This window comes from Rattus norvegicus, chromosome 10 (assembly GCF_036323735.1).
Source record: "Rattus norvegicus strain BN/NHsdMcwi chromosome 10, GRCr8, whole genome shotgun sequence".
NCBI classification, from domain to species: domain Eukaryota; kingdom Metazoa; phylum Chordata; class Mammalia; order Rodentia; family Muridae; genus Rattus; species Rattus norvegicus.
In genome coordinates this window covers 16,672,371-16,688,659 of record NC_086028.1, presented here as the reverse complement: position 1 = coordinate 16,688,659, position 16,289 = coordinate 16,672,371, and the positions used below count along the sequence as shown (strand labels likewise).

The window sequence follows — 16,289 nt, the reverse complement described above, 5'->3', positions numbered from 1 at the left end:
TCCTTTGTCTGTAACTGCTTGTCCCATGAAGGTGGCACCAGCTGATTGACTTATTGACTGCCTCAGATGCACTATCTTTGTCCATCACTGGTGTCAAGCAGGTTCTGGCATGGTTGAATGTGGAACCGCCTGTTGCATATGCATGGGCCACTGGGGGTGGGAGCACTAGTCAGAACATGCTGACTCACTCCTCTGCGCATTGACTCTTTCTCATTTAGAAGTTGGCACCTCAGTGGGAGTCAGAGTTCTGTGCTTTGACCCTGTTGACCCCACCTCAGGAGTGACCAACATAAGGAACCATGCCTGTCTTAGGTTGCCCCAGCTATTGGGGTCTTATCCATCATTGACTACCAGCCCTGGAGTGTCAGTGTACAGCTCTGGAGAGTGTACCCAGTGGAGTAGGTTGGTCTATTGGAAGAACTTTCTTATCTCTGAAAACCTGAGCTGTACAACCTTGGGAGGAGGGCAGGACTTGGAGCATAGTCTTATTAATGGAGTGCTGGCAAGACATGCTGCATAAGACTCTTAAAGAGAATGATTACTAACAATAGAACACTCCTAACTTTGCATAAGTGACTATCCAAGAGGAGTCAAAGAGCCTTTTAAGGTTGTCCCATACTTAAGCTCACTTCAAAGGACATAACCGGAGGTATGGTGACATTTAACTTACATATTTGTTCTTTGAGCATTATAGAATAATTGAGGAACTTGGTGGACCATGTCACCTTAATGTAATGGGCCAACTTCAGCCTCTCTGAGGTGGAATTACAAACCTGGTAAGGGGTCAGGCAGAAAGAACTAAACCTAGGGTCACACATAGGAAGAGACATGTCCATCTCAAGCTTTTCTGACATCAGGTCAACCTGTTGTTGTAAAATATGGATGACCCAGTAAAGATGTTGATTAAGCATCTCCTGTGCTTAGATGGCATCAGCAGTGCAGGACACTACTCCATCCAGCGTTTCTGCTGTTGTCAAGGTTTGTGTCAAGGCCACTGCTAATATAGTTGCACCCACTACAGCCGCCAGGATGGTGGCAATGATGACCACAGTGATGCCAAATTTATGTTTGACTGGCTCTAGGGGTTGCAGGTCATCTCTAGACATCAGAGTGATGGCATGGAAATGAGTAAAAATCATGTAAATTATACAGTATGATATACAATTAACATTCATATTTGTCAATTAGATAAAGTACTCTACCATTATTTCTAACTTAAAGAATTATGATTCTATCCCTGGATTATGTTTAGATTATAGCCTGTAATGCCATCTGAAAACCATGTCTTCCACTCTATAACCTCTCTTTCAATGTTAAACAACTAATTTTGATTATGAGACAATAACCAATCTTTAACCCCGTCAGAACTCCAAGAATGACTTAAATATTACCTGGGTATATAGGAAGCACCAAACACAGCTTCTCAAACTTAAACAGTTGCAGAGACAACTGACTACCTGGACAGCCCCCTAATTCTTATAACATTGGAGCATCAGTCTTTAGCCTTTTAGCCCAGGATCATCTGACAGACCTTTGCAAAGCATGATTATTAAGGACTGTTTACCCTGTCTTGGCAGAGATATCAGTCGACTATTCTGCATAGTGTGCTCTTTTCCAGGACAGTATTTTGTCTGCAGATAAAATAGGCAATTTCTGCCCCATGGCTACCTTGCCATGACCCATACCTTTATCTCACCCGGAGGTAAAGATGCTCAATTTTTCTTTGAAGAAGAATGGGAAAATTGTCTGGAGTAGACGTGTCTCATTGTCAAATGATACTTAATAGTGAAATAACATTAAATGTCACAGTCTGTGGATTTCTGATGTTTTGAAGACTAAAGTATCTTGAACCTTTAAACCTTAGCTACTCTTAGCTATTTCTATTTGTGTAAATTGAAGGTACTTTATTATAATTAAATCAGAATCTAACATAACCACGAGTTTGCTATCTGGCCCTTAACTTGTGTTGCTTAATCATCTTAAAAGAGTTTTTAAAGCAGCAATTAGAAGGACTGGGTCTAAGCCTTGTAATTCTTAAATGAGTTACATAGACACAATAACTATGTAAGCGTAACAATACTAAGAGTAACAAAATTAATTTTGTATCAATATAAGAAATTCACACCAATGAAAACCTTAAAGCTGTATCAATATAAATTCTGTACCAATGTAAGAGATTATAACTTCAATTTTTATCAATTATAAAGATTTCTACCAATTAAGATTATAGCTACCCAATATTTTGTTCAAGGATAAAATTTAGTAATCCATCCCACCTATTTCCCACATGTTCAAAATTATGACCATTCCCAAATTATCCCTTAAAATGATAACCAATCTATAATTTTTAAAATACCCATAAATGGACACCCAAACCCAAGCAATCAGGATGACAACTCTCCACAACGTCTTCCTGCTGAATAGGGGTGATGGAAAATTATTTAAATGGGTGGGGAGGGGTAGGAAAATTAGTAAGTTCGGGTAGACTTAAGGAAGCCCTCTCTAGCATCTCTTATCCAGTCTCTGTGTATTTGGAAGGTTCAGAGCTTGACTGACGTTCTGACCGAATCTATGTGAAAGGTTGGATGAGGCGAGATGACCTGGAATCAGTGCAATCCACAAAGCTGTTTTGGGCAGCAACTGGAAGCAGGGGGCCAAGCAGGTCAGTTCAGCATCTCTGAGGGTGAACCTCACCAAGGCTGTACATTCTGTAATATATGAATCTCACAACCAAAATTTCAGTACGATTAAGGTATCCATATGGATTGTGCAGGGTGCACAGATCAGTTAAGGATGAAATTCTGCTCCTTGTTTGAGACGGTGAAAGACAACTGTCGTTTTATGAGTTACTTTTATTAATAACCAATTATAGTATGTCTTCATGCCTCGTGAAGGATGGCACAAAGAATCTTTACCTGTCCTGTTTGATTCTTTTGAATTTTTCTAGTTCTTCAGAGGGGTCTCCCCTGTCAGAGCTGGTCCATATGGCCCTGGACGGGGTCCAGAGCCTCCTTTCCTTCCCTGTCAGCACAAACACAGAGCCTCTCTTCCAACATAACAAGTCCTTGGTCCAGTATTCAGAAATTATTAAACATTTATCTCGACCTCTCTCCCAGAGGAATTTTAGTATAACAACCAAACTCAAAACCACACTCATTTTGATAAATAAGACAACTCAAACCGAATAAAGCAATCCAAACAGAATACTAACCAACGAGATAGTGCTTCTACTGTCTCTTGCCCCGACTTTCATGAGATCAAGGCCTATATTAATATCTCTGTCTACTTACTGTATAAGCCTAGTTACACGCTCTGTCTATGTTGTATCAGGCAAAGAAATCCCTTGAGTAGACCGTGTTCAAAGATCCCGAGAAACTTTCCCTCAAGACTTTTTAAAATCTTCTCTAAAGCATTTTTCATTCAATCTCCTAACTTCTCCCTTCTGTGGAGCTTAATATCTCTGTATACTTAATACGTTTAAACAACTACCATTATACTCCCTTCTGCCTTACTGCAGGAAGAGAACCCCACATGGCTCGGGCAAAATCTGTATTCCCGTCTACCTTAAAAACAATTAACTAAAACTTTATCCCTACTCTTCGATTATTTGCTTGTAGGAAACAGGCTGCATCTACCATCTGTCTCCCTGACTCTCATATTTAGCTCTTTGTATCAGTTCCAAACTGCAGGAAGAAATCTCCACGTGGCTCAGGCAAAATCTATATTCCATTCTTAAAAAAATCCTTAAAAAAATTAAATCAAATTTTAAAAATCTATTCTTTGATTATTGCTGTATGAAGTAGACATACATCTGACTCTGCCTTAGAGCAGCCAACCTGTCTCTTTGCACAGCAGGAGCTCCCAGTGTCTCTGAGCTGAGGCTGTCCCTGTGTTCCTTTTTTTCCGTTTTGCAGTACTGGAGCTATGTGACTCATTCTGCTTTGCTCATTGAGATATCGATTCTCCCCTCTTCCTAGGATTATATCACTCTGTGTGTGTGTGTGTGTGTGTGTGTGTGTGTGTGTGTGTGTGTGTGTAATCCATCCAAGAATTCCTAAATTAATAGTAGATTCTCACTTTCTATATTGCTTGCCATGTGTAGCTTGTAGTCCAGGAACAGGATGCATTACCAGTCTCTGCCCAGAGAATATTTGATTCACAGATCACACACACACACACACACACACACACACACACACACACTGCTTAATCTCAACTGCTGGGTGCTGTGGGTAACGTGCCCTTCTCAATACTCCCAGCTCAGCACCCTAAATCTATTCTTAACTTCAGTTACTCAGCCATCTTCAGTCCCAACTCAACACTCCAACCTCCCACCCAGAGAAGCACCTATGGCCGCTCCGCCCAAGATCTCACATGACTGGTTGGCTTTTCTTCTCTTAAGCACAGTGAAACACTCCTTTCTTCTTCCCCGAATCTGCCAACTTGCCTTTGGGGTCCTGGAAGTCCTGCCTATTTCACCCAGCTCATTGGCCACTAGCATCTTTATTGATAGATCAAGAACCAATTGGACCTCAGCATCAGACCTATGCCCTACATGGCCCACTGTCTTAAGACCTGTTCAAAGTAGGGAAATCAGGCCCCGATTCATTGACTACCTTTCTAATTAAATCAAGGTCAGCCAGGGGCATATGGACCCAAGAACAATTGGCTGCACAAGGTTTGAGGTTGACAGGATAAGCCTCAGGTTGGGCCCTATGGGCCAAGGAAGGCAGCTGTGCGGCAGGTGGTTGAGGGAGCCCAACTAAAGGAGGCTGTAAGTGTGGGGGAGGTGGGACAGAAGCATCTGTGTCATCTGATGTTGCCCTAGCCCTCATCCCCACAAGACCTTAGGGCTAGGGAGTAAGAAGACATGAAATCAATGAGACAGACTCTGGGAGCCAGGTCAGGAGCAGAAGCAGACTTGTTTGTGGGGAGCGCCTTTATACCCTTCACCCACGTTGTAACTGCTCAACCTCTGCAGCTGGCACCAGACAGTTGGCTGCCCCGGTCACATAATCTGTCTTTGTTCATCTCTGGGTGTCAGGCAATTTCCAGGGTTAGTCAATGTGGAAGTGCCTGCTGCACGTGCCTGCACCCTTTTCTCATGCTTGGCGTCTGGAGATGAATCTTGTTTAGGCCAACCATTGCAGAGTAACGATTTTCCATCAATAGCAGTTCTTCCAAGAGTGCCAGTGGTCTTGACACTGTGCTGTGAGCAAGAGTTCTGTTTTCTCCTCTGTGTGTTTGTTTGTTGATTTGCTATGGACCCAGAGGTGCTAGAACGTAAATAGACTATAACTTACTTTAGTTATTTCTTGGTATCTGTGGAGAGGTGACTCCAGGAGCCCCTGCGATATCAGCTCCTTCTAACACAGCGTGATCTGCATCTCCTCCATGCCTGTCCTATACTTTAGCCATCTCTCGATCACGTATAACACCCAGTAACCTAGAAATGCTAAGGCCCTGTTGCATCTACAGATGTGGGGCTCATGTGGGAGGGATGGTGTACTCCCCTTGTTTATTTTGGTTCTCTGCACTCTGTATTTAGCCAACAGGAGCTCCTTCCCCCATCCCTGTGACATTCCCATGGTTTTGAGTCTTTCTTTACTTCTGGCTTCACAACATGTTCCTGTCTTATCTCGTCCTTTCCTCTCCCAGCCCCGAGTCAGCCATTCCTCTAAGGCGCTCTAGTTTTCTTTAGTATTGCAGAACGCGTCCACTTGCTAGCATGTGCATTGCAGTTTGGTCTCTGGGTCTTTCTACCTCATCCTTTTTAACTATTAATCTTCTGGGCATTTAGCAGAATGACTGTACCTATGGCCATAACGATGGATGTTGTCACCGTTTTCCAAGAATGTCTCAGCAACCACTCCAGCACACACTCCCTGGGCATCTGTAGCTGACTGAATGTGGAGTATCTTGACCATGAGGTATGTATGAAAACTTTTACTTGATACTGCTGTCTAGTTCTGTGACTGACTAATGGGGTAGGAGGGCATCTTCTTACACTTCTGAGAGGTTTTGCTTTTACACAGTGTAAGCAGTGCAAACAGCCATGTGTCTTCACCGGGGCAGACCAACATGTAGCTGTGTAGTTGGCCCTCTCTGGGGAAGAAGGCATTTGGAACGCTGGTCAAATGAGAAATGTGGTTCATGTGTGAGGGAACAGAGCAAGCCGCAGGCCGTAACTCTCCACTTCATGCCCCTCTCCTGGGTGGGTCTGTTGCTTGTCTTGGGGTACTCTTCCCCTATGTAGCCTTTGTAAGAGACCTTCAGAGATAGGACTGTTCCCTGGCTTCTCCTGAAGGGTCCAGAGTTCACACTAACAGTTCTTGTCAATTAAATTTTATCAGAACTGAAGTAAAACATTTTATGTTATTATTTTATTGTCTTGAGACAGCGTCTCATTATATAGACTGGCCTTAATCTCACAAAGATCCACCTGCTTCTGCCTTCTTGGTGCTGGGATTAAAGTGTGCACCACCATGCCCAGATTCATTCTTATTTGAGACAAGGTCTCCCTAGCCTCCAGCCTGGATTCTTCCATAACCAAGAGCTGGGCTTATAAGCCTGTACCATCATGCTTGGCCCAAATGCTTTTCTTGAAAATACCATATCAACATACCAACTCAGCTCACCAAAAGCTCTAACCAGCACAGGAAAGAACACGGAGCACACATGGCCACAGATGGGTATTGCTATCAAAACCAAATGTGGCACCACAGTCAGAGGCACGGAGGGGAATAAAGACAGCAATCAGGGCAGGGCAGGGAGGTGGCCGGTGTCCTGTAAGAGAGGCACACAGAGCTCTCCTCTGAGATGCAGGCGAGATGTCTGCTCACAGTGAAGGGGCCTCTGTGGAAGGAACACCCAAAAAGCATAAGTGATTGAAGTCAGAAACACAGAATTGCCTGGACAGCCAAAAGTGGGATTTTCTGCATTTGGGGACATCTTGGGATGGTCTCTTCCTCTCAGACAGAGGTGAGGATTTGAGGACTATTTCTGTAGCCTTCCAGGCTGGATTCTGGCAGGGTCAGGGACTCTAGTGGTTGACTTGAGGCCAGCTGTCCACACAGGTCCTGCTTTGCTCCTCACATCCACCTGAGCCTTTGGCTGGGGGAGGGGACTTCCAGGCAGCAGCGGGTACACTTAGGAAAATGATGAGCTGGAATCTGTTTTGTCACCCACACCACCCCTGGCAGGGTATGATTTTCTTTCTTTTCAACATTTTAGCACGAGAACATTTCAATTTATAGAAAAGTCATAAGCACAATCCAATAATCCAGTACTGGGTCACCTATTGCATCTAATTCAACATTTTATCCTATTTCCTTTGTGTAGGTGTGTGTGTGTGTGTGTGTGTGTGTGTGTGTGTGTGTGTGTGTGTACAGATACTTATATATCTCTATTTTTTCTTTTGACCAAACCTTTAAAAATACCATATGTCATTATATGTTTTGAAGGCAGAAACTCTGCATGTTGTTTAGATGGAATGAATTTACTACACCATGGTGTCCCTTATCTTGGCGGAGCATACTCTAGTGTCCCAGGTCAGTACCAGAAACTGTAGACAGAATTGAGCCTGGCATGGACTGTCCTTGTTTCTATACATACATGACTATGGTAAAGTTAAACTTACAAGTTAGGCCCAGTAAGAGATTAATAGCTATCATTAATAATAAAATAGGACGATTTTTACAATATGCTCTAATGATATTTGTGAGACTGGGCAGTATCTCTCTCTTGAGACAAATATTAATATTTTGACTGCTTTATAACTGAAGCTACATACTATGTGTGTGGACTACTGCTATGGCCTTCTAAGTAAGTTTAAGACTGTTGGTGGAGTCAAAGGGACCCCTAGGTAAACCAACAAGAAAGTGATTATTAAGAAACGGCGTTTATCCCAAGGACTGGAAGAAAAGGAAATGAGGCTGGAGTAGGCAAAACTGGGTATTTGAGGATGGGGTTTGAGTTGCTCTGAGTGTGGCCCTGCAGCCAGGGATGGGGCCAGGCGGCTTCAGAACTTGGGCCTGGGACTCAGCAGCTGGATACAGCTGTTGCCCCTAGAGCTACAGCCACTAGGGAGGAAGGGTTACTGCTGGGGACAGAGCGGGGACAGGAAGAAGCAAGAAGCAGCAAGTGTTTGACCCTCCAGCCTGGCACTCCCCCACAACATCCCACTTTGGAAAAATTTGCTGCAGGACTTGTGGGTCCCAGCCTGGCAGTACAGAAGAGCCAAGTATTGCTGTCCCAGGGTTATGGTTCCGGCGTTCCCTACAGACAGCAAAATCTGCAAATGCTCAAGTCCCTTGTATGAAATGGCGTAGTGTTCACTTATAAGCTCTAATGTCCTCCCGTGCACTCTAGACCCCCTTTAGCTGCTTTTGTCTGCCTGGTGCCATGTAGATGCTGTGAAAGTGGCTGAGGTTTGCATTTTTCAGGGATTAGAATTCAGTTGTGTCTTCCCCAACTGCATTTACCTCATTTATCTTGCTAACCTCTCTTATTCTAGAGCAGTCTACCCATAGACCCTTCTTTTTAAAAGCTTATGATAAGAGATCGGGGCAATCAATTATACAACGTCCCACATTCTGAAGATCCAACTGGTCGTGACAGTTTAAGAAACTGCATTTTAATTTTTAAAATCAGTTCCTGATTATTTCTAGTAACTTAGAAACCCCCTTTAAATTGATCAGATCTCTTCAGTTTTTGTCAAGAAGACAGATCCACCCTGACTTAAGGCAGAGCCTTATCTCAGCACCCCCACTGTTGAATATGTCAGTATGACTGCTGAAACACATCAAGTCCAATGTGCCCTGCGTGTGTGCAGCCTCTTGAAGACCTCAGCTGGGTGTCGCAGCTCACTTGGAGGGGAGATCTTGGTTGCCTCGCGGTGATACGCAGCTGACAGGGAGCTGTGGCTTGTGGCTGCTGGCCAGCATCAAGGCGTGTCATGCCATGTGTCACTAGCCCAAGAAAAGGTCAAAGTTCAACATTCTAAGCACCGTTATTGAGCGGGTGTCATTGATACAGCACTAGGGAGTTGAAATATCTTCAACTGAATCACCCTAAGTTGAACATTGTGCCTCAGAGAAGGTACCCTCACTGCTGTAGGAGTTTTAGCAGAGGAGTCATGGTGTAGTTTTCGAAGAGCCCAACTTCATACATAATTTGTCAACTTAGCAATGAAAGTCAGATGATTCTTGGAATGATGGGGAAGATAGGACTGCATCTTAATGGGAATTGAAGCTGGTGCTGGTGGAGCTTGCCCTGGTCCCATGTGCTATGATCTCCTCTGCCATCCCATGCCATCCCATGCCACCCCATGTCACTCATGCCATCCCATAGGGGAGCGGGGATGTCTGGATTTAGTCTCTACTAGTAGAAGCTGTGGTCAGAGAGGGCACCATCCCATTTCCTTAACTCTGGAACTGAGCTGGTATTGGGTCTAGCCTTAACCAACAGGAGTATAAAGAGTTATGTAGCAGAGGACAGAGAGTGCTTGCCTTCTGGAACTTTTCCCCCTCCTACTGATAGGAGAGCACTTTGGACAATAGCCTTTGCTAGCCATCTGGACAAAGACAGACCATACCAAGAGAACCGGGGTATCCTTGACAAATCCCAGCCTCCAACTGGACCACAAGAGCAACTTCCCCGAGTCCAGTTGTCACTGCCAACACCCAGAATCCTATCTAGTTAAAGGTCATCATGGCAGCTATCAATGTCACACAGCACAAGCACGTGTGCCTTCTAGTGTGGGGGGAGGGGGGCAGCATCCATTCAACCTTAGCTTGGAGTCGCCATTCCGGCATGTGGGCCAGGTGTCACCACACTTTGCGGTCGTTCACAAGAATGAAGATCTAAGGTAAAACCCTCTGCCCTTTAGGTGATGTCGGAGGCCGAGTGGAAGTCTAGAGGTGGCTCTGTCTCCTTCAGGACACAACCTTGCTGACAATTCCAATGTCTGCTCCCATTCTTCCCCTCACCCCAGGAAGAGCAGGGACCTGGGGACCTGGGGGGAGATGGTCAGGGATCCTGAGCCCCAGGAGAAGGAGGGAGTGAAGGCTCTGCCTTGCTCTACCTTGCTCTGCCTGGGGTGGATGCTTGCAACAGGGCCAGGATGCCACCACACATGTCTGTAAGGGGCCGCTCTCCATTCATTCTTCAGGACGCAGACAAAGTTGGTTCTAGAAATGTTTCAGGTTTGATGCCCTTTAAAAGACTTTGTACAGTAACAAATACATAAAGAGATCCTTCAGAGGTGAGGGCCAAGTCTAAACACAGACCGTTTTTGTTTAATATGTGTGGCTTGAGGTGACTTTATGCAGTACTTTGGGGCCTGGCTTTGCCTGACTGATATCCTAGATCAAGGGTACCACTTTCCACATGTGGCATCACGTTCGGGCTCAGGGTTTTGGATCCGTGAGCATTTTTGGGTTTTGGATTAGGGAATCTTCAGATTGTAGTTTACTATATATGTAGAAAATCCCCGTGTCGGTCTCCCTCACTAGCCTCGGAGGTTGTTGTCGGAATGCCAAGCTTGGTGTTATAGTTAGTATCTTCCCAGGTTATGGTGCCACTGGGGTGTGGCAGAGGATGCCAGGGATGAGGTCTGATGGGAGGCTGTTGGTTCACTGCCTTCAGAAGCGCTGTTGGGAACCGGGCCCTTCCTGTCCCTCGCTGTGCTTCTCAGCTGCCTTGAAATGGACAGCGCATGTCACATTATATGACTGCCGCTTCACTACAGGCCTAGAAGCGATGACGGCAGCCAACCATGGACTGAAATAATAAGCCGAAATAAAACCCTTCCCCTTTGTGAGCTGGCTACCCACACCATCTTGTTAAAGTAACAGAAAGCAAGAGACAGCTGAAGAATTGGCTTATCATCGCCCCACCCCCCATGCACAGGTGGGTGTGGCTTAAAGTGCCATGTGACCTAGAGGGCGCCCTTCTCATCTGATAGCTTTTCCATCAGCTTGGCCTGAGGCAGGCTGTACCTTGTCAGTAGTTTCCAGCTCCCTCTCCATGAGATTCTGCATTAGAATGAGCCATTGGGTATAAAGGTTTGTCCAGCTAAGGAATTAAAATATAATGAAAATTTCTCACGAAATTTTATGGGAAATGCTACTTAAAAACCAAACCAAAACCTTCCTGTTGGTCAATCCCATGGATCTACTACCTGCTAAACATGTCAGGAGTTAAGCTTCATAGAGAAACTGTCCATTTGGCCCTCTGGTCTGGGGATAGCATACTGTCATCCTTAGGGTTTCTGAGCAATTAAAGCCACTGGTTAGAGTGCCATGGCCACTGAGGCTACCTACCTCTGAAAGGAAGTCACAGGACTTTAGTGTGTGTGTAATCTGGGCCAGGCTGAAGATCAGAATAATTACAGAAGAGTGACCTTAAGCTGGCATCCAGCCTCCCACTAAGAAACTGAACTCAAAGATACGTCCCCTACTTTTCCTCATTCATCTGATCCTTCACAGTCTAAGGTTTGTCATGGATCTGGAGACTAAGAAACCTTGGAGGGGGAGCAAAGACTGTCAGAATTTGCAGAGAGGCCAGGGAAAACCCCACCCTTTTTTTCCCTGATTGGATGTTCTTTCCCACTTGGGTGGCCCACTATCCCCGGCCAATGGAAGATGGCCCAGTTTTAGCAGGCACCTATCTGAAGCTGGGCCACAGGCCACGTGGCTCTCCCTTCTATGAGAGGGTAGGGAGTTTGAGTGTGCAGCCCGAGGCTGTAGGCCAAGAACGAGTCCTCCTAAGGATTCCTGTTGGAGATGGGTCTAGATGACCATTTGGTTTGTCCCAGCTTGATCCAAGGTGGTTCAGTGGGGAGCAACCCTGAACATGGACTCTCAGCAAACCCGACTTCCAGACTCATTAACGAGCTAGCCTTTCTCAATGACACAGGCCTGTCCTTGTCCTAGATGGAGGACTTGTGGGTGGATGACCTGCCTGTTCCTCAACCACATGATGTGTGGCTCCAGGCTTTCCCTCTGCAGGGAGGAGAGGAGCTAGGGTACCAGGGAACCTGTTGCAGCCAACCAAGGCTATCCCAGCCTCTACTTGATGCCTGAATTTCCTGCATGGCTGTTTCCTTGATATCTTGTGTGTGTGTGTGTGTGTGTGTGTGTGTGTGTGTGTGTGTGTGTGTGTGTGTATTTGTGTGTATGTATGTGTATATATGTGTATGTGTGTATGTGTATATATGTGTATACACACACACACATGTTCTTTCAGAGAGAAGGAAGGCATGAAGAAAAGGTTGCCTTAGTTACTGTCTAGAGGCTGCGTTGGTCATGTCCTTCTCTGCCTTGAGGACCCAAGCAGAAGACCTGAGTGGGTCAGGCACTGAGTTGTTGGCCTCTGACTGTGTCCAGCCCCCCTGTTGCTTATGGAAGAGCAGAACTTGAGTCTTCTGCTCTGGACTATTGTTGTCAAACGTGGAGACATAAGGAAGAGGCACACGTGTCCAGAGCTGGAGAAACACTTCTCCTGGCCACAGGCCAGGCCCTCATCCCAGGCTCATGAGAACAATGTTTTAAAATCGACTCATCAAACTGTAGCTTTACGGGTTGTGGAAGATTTTATGTATACACTGTGTAATCATATCAGGGCGAGCATGTCATTCGCCTCAAAAATTCACCTTTTTTTTTGTTTTTTGTTTTTTGTTTTTTTTTTTAGTGGTGAAAACATTCAGATTCTTTCTTCTAGCGTTTGTGAAGTGTATAGTGTGCTGCTGGTGTTGGCACTCATGCTATACCGCACAAGACAACACCAGACCTCATTCCTCCTGTCTAACTGTGACTTAGTACCCACCGAGTAATCTTCCCGCTCTGCCCCCAAGCCTCCCGTAACCACTAGGCTATTCTTAACTCCCATGAGCTCAGCTATTCTAGATGCTGTGTATGAGGTCATGTGGTACTTGACTGTCTGGACCTGGCTCCTTTCACTTAGCACAATGCCCTTCAGTTCTGCCCGTGTGCTGAAAACGACAACGTCCCATCCCCGTCATGACTCAGATTCATGTTTGAAAGGATTCTTGTGAGATGGCACCTTGGAAAGTGCCCGTCTGGAGTCATGCATCATGAGTAGGTTATGGTTTTCCTGGGACGTATAAATAAGACCACTTTATGATTACTTTAAAAGTTAGCATGCCGGGAAGCTCCCCCTGACCCCTAATGACTGCATGTCCAGAGATAAATATTCCTCCCTCAGAGAGTCTAATGGTAGACAGAGGAATCTAACATCTCCACCATGTGCAGAGACTTGGGAAGAGTGAGGGGTTGAGTTATGACCTGGGTCTGGTAGTCTGCCATGCATCCTGTCTTGGCATCCCTACTTGAGGGTCTATCCATTCTGGCCTTCAATTCTTGGATGCAGAATGGAAGGTGTCCAGGGAAAGACCTACTGTGCTTCATTCCCAGACTTCAACTCCCAGTGGGTCTACTTCTCACTTGCCTCCTTATAGCCATCTTTAGTTCTTCAGGGGCGATCCAGGTGGGTTCCTTTGTGTTGTCTAAGGGCATCAGGTTCATAGCCTGCCCTCTCCTAACCTCTTCCCCCGGCTGCATGGCCTCTGTCTGGGAATGTTTGCTTTCAGAAGGCAGACACTCATTTTTCTTTTGCTTCAGCAAGCGCATGGTCCATGTGGATCATATGCAAAAAAGGGCCAGCCAGTGCTTACAAATATATACAAAAGTCGTTTGGAAGACACATAAATCCCCACATGAAAAGCACAAGCCAGGCTTCTAGCCCAATAAAGCAAGCATCATGTATATAAATGACAAAGAACATACAAATCCTGTTCTTTCAGTAAAGTTCTTTTCAAACAGTTTGTGCTTGGCAATTGGTCACTACATACCGGCATCTTGGTTTGGGGAAAAGAGACCCCGAGCATCTTTTGTCTTTCTGGACTCCATCTTTTACTGAGTATCTTTCCTTGGTTTGGCCATACAGCCTTTCTCTGGGCCTATCTTTGTACCCCCCACCCCACCCCTGGGACTAACTCCCTTGTACCAGCATAACCATCCTATGACCATTCTGTGACCATGTACCAGCTGCTATGTCTTAGAACCTTTGCACTGGACCAATGCTCATCTAGGTCTCCACCACCACCAAAGGCTTTCTGGAACCTACTTTATGTGCACGTTACTTGTAGGCGCGTAGCACCGTGCTCTAGCTATCCCAGCCCTCTGCAATTTGGTAGGAAATATACAAATACTAAGAAGAAAAGTCCAGGTTGTTTAAAAGCCAGCAAAGAATATTTTTCTTTAAAAGAATCCCATTAATTAAGTTAGAGATTAGACAGAACCCTTCTTTGGTCTATTGTATGGATCATGGAAAGGCACAAAACATTCTCTTTCTGCCACAGTTGGGCTTCTTGGGGTTTTAGCTATCTATAGCTTAAGAGTTGCTTGGAAACAAGAAGCAGAAAATTCTAGAAATTTCTAAGTTTTGACTTACACACCATTTTGAAGGATAGGACAAACTTTTGAGCCACTGTTCCTGCCCAGGATGTGAACCATCCCACTGCCTGGCATCAACATGGTGTCTGCTCTCCGACACTGTGGTTACCAGAGTCACTGCCTCAGAGTGACGGTGCTTCTGTTTCAGTAGCTTTTATTTGACCTCATAATGGCTGGAAGGCACGAGAGCAGCAACGAAGAGATTCACACATCACATCACAGCCCCAGCATATACTCTCTTTGAGGGAAAATGGGCGAGGTTTTCAACTTACTACAGGAAGACAAATGCATGGTAAGGTCACTGGTCTCTACGGTGAATTATCATTCATTTCCTTCTGTACCTGATCTGTCCCTGAAGCTTTATTACGGATAGGCACAGATAGGAAAACCCTGGTGTAAATTGGGTTTGGTATTCTACAGTTTTAAGCTTCTGCCTCAAGTCGTGTACTGTGTTCCTAGAGCAGTGGTCCTCAACCTGTGGGTCATGACCCTTTTGAGGGTCACACATTAGATACCTTGCATATCAGATATTTACAGTAGGATTCATAACAGTAGCCAAACTTAGTTACGAAGTAGCAACAAAATTAATTTTATGGTTGGGGAGTCACCACCAGAGGAACTGTATTATTAAAGGGTTGCAGCATTAGGAAGGTTGAGAGCCACTGTCCTAGACAAAACAGCAAGGTTATTGTCACTGGACACCCACTTCTAACTCTGGTAGTAAGGACAGGGACGAGGCTGCAGCAGATGCAGCAGAAACCCAGACACAGGCAAACACGGTCTTCCTCACATGTCAATGACCTTGAGAGTGCAGAGACTTTTTTTCTATCATGAAGTAGGCTTGGTGATTTGCCCACAATGCCTCACTCTTTCTGGAGATGTGGACTGGCAGGGAGCCTTCTCTAGAGGCAGACGGTGTTTTCCTCATGGGCCTCATTTTACTCATCCTTTACTATCCCATCAGCGTTGGCCTTTTGGCCTGAATGTTTTATGCTGGCCTGACTGTGGGGAGATGCCTCTGGGTAAGGATGCATGCTTAAGAAGGAACTTGCAGAAGAGGTGTAGCAAATTTTACTGACAGCATTATTTAGTTAACATTTACTGTGCACCTACTGTGCACCAGGTGCATGTGCACCCACGATGTGCTAGGTATGAGCGCTCACATAGCTACTAACGCAGTTTCCAGCATCACACAGCCGTGCTTTATGCCTTGCAAGTAGCGCTTGTTCTTTAAAAAGCATCACCATCTGTTTGTTTTCTTTTTTTTTTTAAATCTGTCTTCACGGGATTACAAAGCAGTGTCTCGGGGAATGGAACCGCCAGGCCCCAGGACTCTGCCTTCATTAGGCCTTCATCCACCTTGAACTTTGAAGCGTGTGGTTTTCTCCTAGGAAAATAAGGGAGCGAGTTAATTTTCCTCTCATCTGTGGGTGAGTGAGTTACGGTTGTAGGCTGTTCTGGTCCAGCAGTTTCACAAGGCAGTGACCTCATCTGCATGACCTCAGAGGCTGTGGTCTCAGGGAAGGCACAGAAGATTAATTAGAGGGTCACTTGGAACAATCGCCACCACTTGTCTTGTTGGATGTGTGGTTGGTTCCTAGCTCGTCGATTTAAAGTTGTTTGTCTCCTGACCGATGACTTAAATGTGATTCTTGAGCGCGATTCAGCAGAGCATTTTTTTTTTTTTTTAGTTTGAAAAGTCAACCGTTTTAATTACCAAAAAAAAAAAAAAAAAAATCAAAGGCCGTAGAGGGGAAAAGAAAAATGGAATCTCAACTGAAATCCTGATTGCTTCTCTGCCTTCTGGCTAAC

General features: G+C 45.2%; 1 long non-coding RNA gene across 11 annotated transcripts in view; it reads left to right on the top strand.

Annotated features, from left to right (window-relative positions):
- LOC102550048 (uncharacterized) overlaps window positions 1–16,289 on the top strand; it is a 174,052-nt gene that overhangs the window by 39,039 nt on the left and 118,724 nt on the right. For 3 of the 11 annotated variants that reach the window (XR_010055551.1, XR_010055549.1, XR_005490091.2), the window contains exon 2: window positions 5,801–5,930. This is a non-coding gene — a long non-coding RNA (uncharacterized LOC102550048). Of the gene's footprint in view, window positions 1–2,538; window positions 2,663–5,800; window positions 5,931–7,463; window positions 8,997–16,289 lie in introns of those variants that run through there. The other 8 variants (XR_010055547.1, XR_594628.3, XR_005490090.2 and 5 more) reach the window with 6 other exon arrangements.